We start from the raw sequence: 8,366 nt of genomic DNA on the forward strand, positions 1-8,366 counted from the left end.
ACCTTAATGAATGTTTCTAATGGTGAGTTTCATGTGCATAACACCACAGGAAGAAGTTCCGTTCTTATTGTCAGCAGATTGAAATCGCAGTCAAAGACAATGGTGGAAACAAATTCATAAAACTCTCAAGTTGTAGCTTTCATTGGGCCCAGCTTATTTCTTATATTAGTATAACTTGTATGTACAAAAAGGGAAAGAGCTCATTACATTTTTGGCTTTTACTTGAACCCTTATGATTAACAGATTTATGAAAAATAGTCCCATACGCAGGGGTTTGGTAATTATAATTTCGTCCTTCTTTTAAAATGCAGTCAGTTCTGAGAAACTGTTATGTGCAATACCAGTGTCTATGCCATATGACGCAAGAGCGTTCGGACGTAAAATGAAACAAAGGACTCATCATCCTGATGCTTCCCAAGGTTTGGCACCCCTGAGAAATCCCTCCTGAGCAACTGGCTGGAGTCTTTACAGAGCATTTCTTCAGAGTTGACCCAGACGACATGCTCATAATTACTTATATGTGTCCCTGAGAAATGTAGGTGAAATTTACGTTGAATTGAACCTCAAATGTGCTAAGGATGTTTGTTATTTAAAGAGTCTGTGGTCAATTTATTTTTAAAGCCAATCAGTTCTTCATAAGGAAAATCACTATTCATTATTTCTTGGGTACATCTAAATTTCTTTATGTCACTGTGTAGATATGGAGTTTCAAAAGCATTTGTGGATGGTTTAGAATTATTTTGATTATTTTCTTACATTTTTACTTTATTTTACAGTAGTTATTTTAGTATTAATATTTAAGTTTTAATGACTACATAAGAACATTAGAACAAAGAGATGTTTACTGCTCTGAGATTTTGCATTTCCAAGCCTCATTAATTCCAAGCACACTTTAGCTAAATTTGACCTAGCACTTTGAAAAAATAGGTAAAAGTGTACTGTAACTCCTTTTCGTTATTCAGGAAACATGATTTATTATAATCCTCACCATCATCATTACTTTCTATAAAACATTTGAGGGTCGAAGAGAGACTCTGTTCACAAGACGTAAGTACTCATTGTCTTTCTATATACATCGTCCTTTCCAAAAAGTGGGGAAATATATCGATCTCATCAAATAGAAACTCTCGAACAGATCTAAACCAATACACACAGACACACACAAACACACATGCACAGACACATACACACATGTGCACACATAGAAACGCACATGCACAGAGCCAAAAACAGGCCCACATGTGCACACACAGAGAAACACACACACACGCACACACCCTGATTTCTTTCACATTCAACATGTGACTTAGAGGCTGTTCATTTCTTGAGATGATTCCTACAATGTTAGTGTCTGCCCTGCTGCTGGCAATGCCATTTGGAACCTTGACCCTCAAAGTCTGGTTCAGGGTCAGCTTGACACCCTCTAAGAGCTTCTCTGCCCTTAACTCCCACCCCAAACAGATTTAATGAATTGGAAACTGGCTTTTAATAAGATCCCCAGGTGATTTGTGTCACACTGAAGGTTAGCAGCACAAATTTAGATTATTTCAAATAGTGGCTGTTGATTTCTGGGTATAAAAATGATGTAGCTCCTGCACCACCCACGCCTGCACCCTCCCAGCGCTAAATGCGATTCTTTCTCCATCCTTTGCTTCAGTGAGGTTCTCTTGGAAATTTCACGATTCACACACCTTGACCTTAATGTTCATGACAGGCAAGGTCGCCTGACCTTCCCTCTGTCTGCTCTCTTTTCTTCTCACATTTCTGCATTTGGATTTACATATTTTTATTTTCAAAGTTGAAAATAATATATTCTGTTTAAAGCATGGATAAGTCTATCATACTCAGGCCATAGTTGATCTGAAAGTTGAAATGGAAACATTTAGCAATGATTTTGGTGATAAGTAACAGGAAATTCAAAGGTGGCTTAAAGTAGACATGTATAAAGCACGTGTGTCTAACACACACACAGGTAGTGAGGAGGCCGGAGTGTGCAATACACACACAGGTAGTGAGGAGGCCGGGTGTGTTAATACACACACAGGTAGTGAGGAGGCTGGGGTGTTAATACACACACAGGTAGTGAGGAGGCCGAGTGTGCAATACACACATAGGTAGTGAGGAGGCTGGGGTGTTAATACACACACACCACCAGGCGATGATAAACAGTGGCGCCAATCACCGCAGCGATATGGCGCGCAACGGCAGCGATTGCGGGCGTGCACCACCACCAGCAGCAGCGATGATAACGGGCGTTTAACACCACCGGCGATTCAAGTGCGGCAATCACCAAGGCGAGGATACCGGTGCGGCAATCAACACCACCAACAGCAGCAAAGATGATAACGGCGTTAATCATCATCATAAAGAGGATAACGAGCGCAACAATACCACCATCAGCAGCGATGCGATACCGCAGGCGCATCAACGCAGCAGCGGAGGATACCGGGGCGTTTACAACACCAGGCGAGGATAAACGAGCGCACAGGTAGTGAGGAGGCCGGGTGTGTAATACACACACAGGTAGTGAGGAGGCTGGGGTGTTAATACACACACAGGTAGTGAGGAGGTCGGGGTTTCTGCTGCTGTTCTCATGGCCCCGCTGTGCTGCAGGACAGTCCCTCATGGTCACAGGTTGGCTGCCTCACACTTGAGGTTTTGTTTTTCCAACCCTCAGTCTTCATTATTCTTCTGTAGCTGGACCTGACCCAGCCACAGTCAGCGTCCACAGCACGTCCCTACACCTATTCTCCCGCTCAGGGCTGGACATGTAGCGTGTGGCACTTCCAACGCCTCCAACAAAGCACATGCTACTTCCTGACGGGCAGTGGGCCTCCCCTGAGGCTTGCAGGGCAGTGGACTGGAAGAACTGCACCTGGTCCCATGAGAGCACTTCCCTTCATCTGAATTCCTGGAATTTGAACTAAAAGCAGTAGGTGGGTGAGCGTTTTGTGAGGCGATGAGGTCTGGCAGTAGGTGGTCTGTGCAAGAGAAGAGTTTTGTCTGCTGGCTCCTTTGTTGCCAGAATACTCAGGGGAGGGGTTGGTGATGTCATCATCTACAGAGTGAAGGGGCAGGCTATGGAGAAACAGAGCTGCTGTAACACCCAGGGACCCCGCCCACTTCCAGACCAGAAGGAGTGAGGGAGGGAGTTTCCAGGAAGGGTGATCTCCAATGTGGAGACAGTCCGCTGGGGTGGCTCTCCAGGGAGCAGTGAGAACAGGCAGCAAGGTTTGGGGACCTGTTTAGCCCACAGGAGCAGCCCCAGGGGACGTGGGCCCGACTGTGGTCGCACAGGGGACGTGGGGCCTGACTGTGGTCGCACAGGGGACGTGGGGCCCGACTGTGGTCGCACAGGTGTTCAGCACACCTGCCGGCAGGTAGCCCTTGCCTCCTTACTCACTGAAGCCCAGTTGTGAGGGTGGCCTTTGGGCAGCTGCACACATGATCTCTTATCACACAAGAAAGAGCCACTTTAAAACCATTAAGACAAAAACTAAACCCAGAGTGTATGAAGCAGAGAAACGTTGGGACTTAAGTGAATTGTGGACCTGCTGTTTCAATCTGGCTTGCCTAACTGTGGGCTGCTGGTTTTATGCAAAAGATAATTATTGATTTGGTCAAGCCACTGCAAGTTGGTTTTCTGGCACATATTACCAAACTCAACCCTAATATAGACGATTTTAACCTATCAGTGAACCCACTGACGACTCAATCGATTCATGTGACTTAGCGCTGCTGCTGCAAGTAGGAGTCTGGGTTACTGCCTGTGAAAATGACAGCTTACTCTTATCTTTTCTATGGATATGAATCTAGGTGACTACTTATGAAAATGACAACTACTCTTACATTTTAAGTCGTTCATCAAGAGCTGAGGCAGCTCTGCTTTACAGGCAGCAGGATTTCTTTGTGCTTGAGAGTCTTTGTGTAGGAATCTCCATATGTCTCTCTTGTTGTCGAGTTAATTGATCTGATCCTAGAACTGCACAGGAACCGAAGCTGGGGGTGCAGGAGCTCCAGGAAGCCCCTGTCTGAACGGGGAGATGGCACATCGGAATCAGGTCCCTAACCCTCGCTGAATCTATAACTCGGCTTTTATTTTTAAATTGGGTTTCTGCCTAATATTGTACCTAGAAAAAAAAGTTTCACTGCTTAAAAAAATATTTACTGATTTATTCTCATGCTCTCAGAGAAGTTAAATTACTTAAGATGGCACCCTTTACTAAGTAGCAGAATCAAGGCTTTTGTTTTTTTATGCTGGCTTTTAAAGGTAACTACGTAAACAAGATGGTAAAAAGGCTTATTTTATCAAACAAGGAGGCTGGGACAGCTGAGTGGATAATGATTATTTTGGGGGACCAGCCGGGTAAAGATGGAGGAGGGGCCCAGGTGGTGGCTCTGGCCTTCCAGAAAAGCTGCAGAAGGAAAGGTGAAGTCCAGAGTCCCCACAGGTGAGCACAGCAAGCCGAGAATGGGACTCTGGAGCTTGAGCAGCCGAGAAGCCAAGGCTGCCAAACAGTGAATTCATCCCATGGTGCTCACCATCAGCGGGACGTGAAGTGCATGAGTTTGAAATCAGCGGTCCACCGAACTCATGTTGTCTTATATGAAAGTAGTTTCTGAGTTTATTTCTTAATATAATCTACAAAATGCTTTGTTCCACTATGACTCCACCTGTTTGAGAGAGGGTAATCTGCTGTCAGGTAAGGGTTGGTGCAATGGATTGTGAAGATAAAGGGATTCAACAGGTGTGCAGTGTGGGGACGCAGACACCCTTCGCTGCTTCTGTTGCTATGGTGACCACTTATTAACTCACCTTTCCTGTTAAATGAAGCTTTAATTAGCATTAAGTTCTGCTCTTTCTGCTGACCACGAGACTTCGATCTGGGGATTTTACAGTCAGCTATTGCTCTGCTTAATGTAGCATGTTTTTCCCTCCTGAGTATTTTTTTTCAGTGTATACAGTTATTTTTTATGCTGTGTTGGTGGCTGGCCTTCACAGAGATATGCATAAGAGAACACAGCATGATATAGTGTTTAGTTTTGTATGTTGGTAAATAACACCATAACATGAGGAATACATTTTCACTGTAAAAGAAGCACACAATTTGTATTTACATTGAGTACATCAGGACTCTCCCGTCCATGGTCCCTGCACTGGTCTCCACACGAGCAGCAGAGGCAGATGCAGTTCCCCTGCATCTTCTCCATCTCTCTCTTCCGCTCCTGTCTTGCCGTGTCCACCACTCCAACCACAAGCACTAAGTCCTGAATCTTTTACAGAACGAAACTCGTCTGTTTTGCCCAAGCATTTCTTCCGCACATTCCAACTTATCCGGAGACCAGTATTTCTTCTTGTCAGGCTGTGACTCAGAATTCGATTGGAAATCCATGTCGGATGAGATTGACCATTTAATTCAAGAACACGCCTCTGATGTTCATGATTTTCCTCCTCCAGAGTCTAACATGTCTCCTTAAACGGTTTCATAAAAATATCAAAATAATAAAATGAAAAGGACATTAATTACTCTCACTAATGATGGAGGTGGTGTAATTCTGTGAGTTTTACAAAGTGAATTGATTCCCTTGGAAAGGTGATGATATCAGAGGTTCGGGGCCGAGGCACTGCTCTACTTCTCAATTTCATTTCAGATATCTGACCAGAAAGCATTTTGTTCTCATCAGAAATGTTACCCACCCCCGTAAAAGTGATGAGAGAATGGCAAGTTTTCCTTAAAGTGGATTAGAAATAGTCAATGTTAGTCTCAAGAATTGATCTGCTGTTAGCCGTCAACAGCATCCACATCAGATCAAACATGAGAGCCGGAAGCCTGAGATTTAAAACCTCCACCTGAACAGGGAGTTAGACGACTCTACTTAACATCTACATATTTGAAATTAAACAATCATGGTCCCCGTCCTCCAGCGTGACTGGCCTTCTTCCCGAGTTCCCAGGACTCCTGTGACTGGACGCGTTTGTTTGGCCTCTCTGCTTACATTTATGTATTGTAATAGAAGTCTCATGGCTGTTAATGACCTAGATGTATTATAACCACAAAAGAAAGCATACTTCCCAAAAGAGATGTTAAAAGTTATTTACATTTGTATCAAAGTTCTACCCACCCAAAGTGTTCTGCTGCCTTCAGCTCCACTGAGAGGTGGCCCATGGTGCTGACGAACACCTTTAGCTGTGGTTTGGCAGCAAAGAGTCACAGTGATTTATGGGCCTGATTTTTCTGCCATGCTGACATGCATGCAGCGGCTTGGCCAGTTGCTTTCTGTTGCCTGACATGTTTCCAACTGTGAGTACATATGAAATATTGGATAACTACATCCTTTTTGGGAAATCTGTGACTACAACCATCTTGAATGTATTTCAATCATGTTAAGTGGTCTATGATCTCCATAAAGTAAATAAGATTTCACTGGAGTTGAATTTCTAAGTTTACTGTACACTGTGGTGCTGACTGTTGATACAGAGGCTGTTAACTGTTGTTGACTTCTCTCCCAGCTCTTAGGCTTTCCCCGTGCAGCGGGTAGGCTTACAACCTCCCTCACCCAGGAAGGCCCCCAAGGAGGGACCGTGAGCAGAGACCCACCTTGTGGGAAGGGAGTGGAGAAGTGCCCAGTTCCTCGAGAGCACAGAAGGGGCTGCCTCACAGCTGCCAAGCGTCCCTGGGCCCTCAGTGAAGCCTCTGCCGTTCTTGATGCAAAGTTTAGAGGCTGACTCTGGCTTTCTTGGAGATGTTCCTGCCATCTTTTACCTTTAGCTGAGTTTCATTTCTAAGTAAAGTCTATTTTCTTGTTTGTAAATAGGCAGAAAGAATGTTAGTTCCTTTATGTTAAGAAGGCAATATATGTTTATAGCATGCCTTATATACAGAACACCCAAGCATATTTTGCAAAATGTGCTATCAACTCCTAGCATCAGAAAAAACTGGGAGCTCTTACAATGCAGATTTGTAGGCTTGCTTGGGGCTGTTGCATCAAACTGTCTAAGGCCTAGAGCCCTTTATATTTTAAACAACCATGCCAAGTGGTTCCTATGCAAACTAAAAATGACACCAGAGAGAGTAAGACATTGTTCCTATAGCAGAGGGATCCTATTCAGTAGGGAAGGGGTGTGTGTGTGTGTGTGTGTGTGTGTGTGTGTGTGTGTGTGTATGTGTGTGTGTGTACTGAGAGAGAATGAAAGAATAAGAGGAGGGACAATTGTTCACAGCAGTGTTAAAACATACTTAGAAAAACAAATGAGTTGGTTAAGTGGCTTTGGTTTAAGATGGCCAGGTGAACACACATACTTATCTTTTTTCTTGCTGATTTGCTATGAAATGATAGTTGGAAAATACATTTAGAAGAAATCTCCAAAACACAGAGAATGTGATCTTTTCTCACATGCCTGGGAGATGGTGGGGTGGGGCGGCTGGGCCATGCAGGTCCCCTGGTCCCAGGGAGACCTCAGCTTGTCCATGGCAGAACCAGGAGGGTGGGAGGGGGCAGGAGTGAGAAGCAGACTCAGAACGTGACCTGAGGAAGGTCTGTGGACAAACACATTCGCTGTCCCCACCCTAGCCCCAGGGCTGCAGCACAGCTCTGACTAGGGATCAGGAATGCCTGGGGGCTTTCCCTCAGGGAAAGGGGTGAAGCACGCAGGGAGAGCTGGAGAGCCTGTGGGGCGTCATCAGCTTTCCAGCCTGAAGTCGGCCTTGTGGTGGTGTTTCTGTTGCTGCCTTCATCTGATAGCCCTGAAGAAAGTGGCAGCCTCTGGGAGGTGAACAGGGAGGCCTCAGTGGCCAGGGGCTCGATTTCGTGACTGATGCAGGAGTACTTAGATTCAAAACATGAATATGCATTGTCCTATTGAGATGATTCTATCAGAGTAGATGGAAAAGGTGCAAAGTGGACAACACAGACTCAAAATCTGGAGGGGAGGAGGGGGAGGAGCAGCTCACTAATTGGGCCCCAACTTTCCCGGGTGTCTATACTGCTAGAGCTTTGCTCACAGCCGCGGGTGTCCACTCGATGCCAGTAACTGCGCCGAGCACTCAGCACACACCTGCTCCCACGCACCACACACTCATCCAGGTGCCAGGAGCTCCGTCCTGAGCAAACAGAGGAAAGCCCTGTTCTTATGGAACCTCCATCCTGGCAAGGAGAGAATAAAGACAAACAAATCAAATCGAGCATACAGTGTGTCAGGTGATGAAATGCTAAGGAGAAACGCAAAGCCAGACAAGGGTCAGGCAGAAGGGCCAGTGTTTGTGACCTGAGACTGGGTGCAGGCCCCGCAGGGCCGTGAGGCTGCTGTGGGACTGATTCCACTGACACTGGAGGTCAGGCGTGGGCCCTCTGTGAAGTCCCCAGTG

This window comes from Papio anubis, chromosome 14 (assembly GCF_008728515.1).
Source record: "Papio anubis isolate 15944 chromosome 14, Panubis1.0, whole genome shotgun sequence".
Taxonomy (NCBI): domain Eukaryota; kingdom Metazoa; phylum Chordata; class Mammalia; order Primates; family Cercopithecidae; genus Papio; species Papio anubis.